Source organism: Eptatretus burgeri, unplaced genomic scaffold (assembly GCF_056783735.1).
Source record: "Eptatretus burgeri isolate ZD-2024b unplaced genomic scaffold, Ebu_testis_v1 Ebu_testis_scaffold_508, whole genome shotgun sequence".
Taxonomy (NCBI): Eukaryota; Metazoa; Chordata; class Myxini; order Myxiniformes; family Myxinidae; genus Eptatretus; species Eptatretus burgeri.
In genome coordinates, this window is record NW_028222457.1 from 14,982 (window position 1) to 19,787 (window position 4,806).

General features: G+C 41.7%; 1 long non-coding RNA gene across 1 annotated transcript; it reads right to left on the reverse strand.

The window, feature by feature from the left end:
- Positions 1-386: 386 nt before the first annotated feature.
- LOC147007166 (uncharacterized) lies at positions 387-2,722 on the reverse strand. Its single transcript, XR_015054357.1, has 4 exons — positions 1,453-2,722; positions 1,137-1,295; positions 738-795; positions 387-506 (listed from the first exon to the last, which is right to left on the reverse strand). It is a non-coding gene; the product is annotated as an uncharacterized LOC147007166 (long non-coding RNA).
- Between the last annotated feature and the right edge of the window lie 2,084 nt (positions 2,723-4,806).

Below are 4,806 nucleotides of genomic sequence, written 5' to 3' on the forward strand. Positions count from 1 at the left end.
GCCCTGTCTACACAAGCTCCACACAAAAACTCCACACACATAAACCCTGTCCACATAAACCCCTCCCACACAAGCTCCACCCACATAAACCCCGCCCACACAAGCCCCACCCACACAAGCCCCACACACACACACCCCGCCCACACAAGCCCCACCGAAGCCTCGCCCACACAAGCCCCTCCCACACAAGCCCCACCCCCCTCATCCCCCCTGTGTGCCCCCCCACCTTTGACCCACCACCTCCCTCATCCCACCCCCACCCTTCCCCACACACACACATGGGGAGGGGAGGGATGGGATGAGGGGGTGATGGGTCATTGGGGGGGCGCACCTACCCTCCCTTCATGTCTTGATTCTTTTTTGTAATTCAGAATCAAGTAATTGTATACAAAACAAATATAATTTATTAATATTGAAAATATTAAATATTCATTTGCGAGAATGTATAATCTTTCCCAGCAATCTTCTCCAGATGTCTTGTGATTTCGAAACTCAGACACCATATTCTGTTTTGAAACAAAAAGTGGATAATAATTACATGGTAATATGAGTAAGCCTCATTGACCACTGAATTAACACACCAGGAGCCTGTCATCCTTTCAAGGTCAATAAAATGAATTCCAGTGTACTGACAAAACCACATCCAAACTAATGATGCAACCAACATTAGACGACATTCTAAAGAGAGAGTGATACATTTTATTCAGAATAATTCAGAATAATTCAGAAACATTTACCTCCAGAAAATCATGTGTTGTACAAGATTGCTTCAACAGCTGATGTTGTGTGATAGTGCTGAAAAAAAATAAAATAATAAGTCAAGGGTATAGATGAAGAGACAGACAGAGAGAGATACAAACAGACAGGGAAAGCAACACACACACACACACACACACACACACACACACACACACACACACACACACACACACACACACACACACACACACACACACACACACACACACACACACACACACACACACACACACACACACACACACACACATAGACACACACACGTGTCTCACCATTGGTTTAATTCATTCGAGATCAGAGACCAGTCATTATAAATCATTGATCTCTTCAATAAGAGCAGAGAGAGGTAGGTAGAAAGACACACACACGTGTCTCACCATTGGTTTAATTCCTTCGAGATGAGAGGACGTGATAAGACTTCGTACCACTCATTATAAATGTCTTTCAATTCTCTTCTAAAATCATTGATCTCTTCAATAAGAGTATTAATTTCATGCACCTCGTCGTAATATGAAAACTCAATTTCTCCCAACGACCTGCCAGGAAAAAAAATATATATATATATATATATATATATATATATATATATATATATATATATATATATATATATATATATATATCAGAATTATCATGATTTAATTAATAATCATTTGCTTCATCGTTCAAAGAGAAAACCATACACAAACTTACCAACTCTGTAGTGAGCTGTTGTCTTCATCAGAAGAGAGTGAGTCCATGTCTCAGTTGTAAAAATGAAAATCCCATCTGGCAGAAACTGTCTGGTGAATCACTTATAAGGCAACGACGAGGAAATTACCTAAGCATTGGGTGCGGCCACAGGAAATGACAGCTTGGAAAATAACTGGGCGATTGTATGAATCATTTACAAAACATACTTAAAATGGTTTTGATTCAAATGTTTTCAGTTCGTGTTCTGAGATAAAATATAAACACGAGACCTTGTCTCACAGAATAGTTCCTATTTTTTCACAGCATGACTGTCTAAAACCACTTCCTCATTCACACAGCACGACCATGTCAAAAAAACACTTCCTCATTTTCACGGCATGAACTGAAAACATTTGAAACAAAACTTTTTTTATGGCGTGGTTTATACACAAAAATGATTTGCAACTCGGGCGGTGGTCAGATGAGATCATTAAGAGAAGTTTATCATTTCGTAATGGCACAAAAGGGGTATCTTAAAAAATATAAAGATTCAAATGTTTTGTTTGTCAATATTTTAGATGGGGATTATTGTGCAAAGAAAATTAAACTATTGAAGGAATTTGAGAATGAACAAATCTTTATAGGTTCAATGAGTGAGCTGATCAACCTCCAGGTTAAAAGGGGAGACAAATAAATATACCTTGGGATAGCCTGGTTATATATATATATACAAAGCCTGGTGTTGGCTTAGTGGTTAGGGTGGCGGCTTGGGATCCCAGTGTCCCGAGTTCGAATCCCGCTCAGCTGCTGAATTAACACCAGGGGGTTGACTCAGCCTGTCATCCATCCGAGGTTGGCGAAGTGTGTACCAGTGTACTGGTCCCGGTGTATGCCCCGGTTAGAATAGGGGTACCATATCCCTGTGTTGTAAGAGGCGTCCAGGAAGGGCATCCGACCATAAAACATTACCTCACAAAAAGCCAAACCCCTGCACAGCAGGGAAAAACGGATAAAAAGGGGGTTTATTTTTAGGGGGAAATAAAAGGGAATCGCTGAAAATCCCCCATTCATTTACATGGGGAAAAGTGAGCTAGAACCAGTATATTCACCCTCCTCCCGTGGTTTTCCTCCTATCATCATGAATGGGGGTCCCGAAGGGTCCTGAATTAACTTTTTCCTCCAAACTTGATGGAATCAATGGGAACTTGCACAGACACAAGGTCTGGGTTTCCTCATTAATCCCTGAAAGTTTCAGCTCTCTCGGTCAAATCCTCCCGGAGGAGTAGGTGATACATACAGCAATGCCAACCCTCCCGATTTCATCGGGAGGCTTCCGAAAATTCACACAAACTCCCGCCCTTACGATCACTATCCTTATCCTCCCGAAATTTTGATATTTTTGCACTGTTCACTAATCAGAATGTACTAGTATGAGAATTGAATGAAAAGCATCGTCTGCTACGTATAGCATGTGGTAACTCCATAACGTTCGCTGCTACCAAATTGTACGTAAAAAAATGCAAATTCAAATGAGGAGCAGCGAAACATTGGGTCTGGATCTCGCTTAGGCGATCATGCACTGAGATTTAGTGCATGCGGTATGTGTGCAATACAGTGCATGCGGTATGTATGCACAGTGTATATGCATGCGATACGCTCACTGCATGCAGCTGGGCCCGTACCAGCCCGGCGGTCGCGACCACCGTGCGGTGTTTAACAGCCGCTAGAGTTCTACGAGTCGCGCTGCAGCTGTGGAACATCGACTTCGAAGTTACCGATGCTTCAAGCCCTCGATGTTGATTACGAAATGGCAGAAAAGAAGCTTACGAAGACCAAGAAATGGTCTCAGAAGTACAAGACCGAATACAGTCTCCAATACCCGTGTGACCGAAAGTCTGAAAGAGGAATTCATCATGCGTATTGTACAGTATGCAGCGTTGATATTTCAGTTGAGCACGGAGGTCGCGATGATATTCGGAAGCACTTGGAAGCAAACGGCACACAGACATTGCAAAGGAGAGATCTTCGAGCACGAGTACCGGTACACTTCTGAATTATTTCACCAAACAAGGGACAAGCGAGGAAGAGGATGTTACTCGAGCGGAACTTCTCTTTAGTGGATTTATTGTGGAACATAACTTGCCCATATCAGTCTCAGATCATGCTGGACCTCTATTTCAAGATGTTTCCAGATTCAAAAGTTGCTTCAAAGTATGGATGTGCAAGAACAAAAACTTGCAAGATGTGCAAGATGTGCAAGAAAAAAAAAAAAAAAAAAAAAAAAAAAAAAAAGAAAAAAAAAAAAAAAAAAAAAAAAAAAAAAGAACAAAAAAAAAAGAACAAGAACAAAGAAGAAAAAAAGAACACTGGTCAACAATTTTTTACTTTCTGAATGTTGTCTAGATTTCTACAAGTGAATTAGGGTATTCTGGCACTGCTGAATCAGGAAATGGCATCCGTTTCTCTCCATCAGGTCAGGTTTTTGTGCTAAGTTGATTTGAAAAAAATCAGATCTTGTGACAAAATCAATTACATTTTGTGGCATTATCAGCTGATTTTTGTCAACACATATCATCCTAAACATGTTTTTAAGAAAAAAAATGTTTTGCCAACAACATTTATTGATTACATGATAGAAACATCGATTACTGTCATCTGAATGGTGGGCATTGATAAAGGTAAGTACAAGTAAATTGCATGTTGCGTCACCACTGTTCAAACTTCAGGGCTTGAACTTCCGTTTCTTCGAACTCCTGGAATGTTCAGCGGCAGGGAGGTCTCTCTTCAGATTCCAACAGTAGTCAGCCATCATGACTGCGTCCCAGCGACCCTGATACCTGGTCTCCATCTCCTTCATGTCCTGATGGAATCTCTCCCCCTGCTCGTCACTCATTGAACCCAGGTTCTCAGGAAACCGGTTCATATGTGAAAATAGGTAGTGCATCTTGATGCTCATGTTGCAGTCCAGGTTTCTGAAAGCAGTCAGCATGTTGTTGACAAGTTCTGCGTAGTTTCTGGCCTTATTGTTGCCAAGAAAGTTCTTCACTACCAAAACAAATGTATTCCACGCTTCCAGTTCCACTTCGTTCATTGAGTTTTTGAACTCTGGATCTCTGATGAGCTGACGGATCTGAGAACCATCAAAGATGCCAGCTTTCAACTTCTCCATGGTCAATCCTGGAAAAGCCTGGCACAAGTAAGTGAAGCAGTCACCATCTTTGTCCAGAGCCTTGGTGAACTGCTTGATTAAGCCGAGCTTGATGTGCAGCGGTGGGAAGAGTATTCTGTCTCTGTCCACCAGAGGGTCGTTGATGACGTTTCTTTCTTTGCATGGCACCAATTCCTCCCGCACAGGCCAGTCCTTCTTCGTGTAAT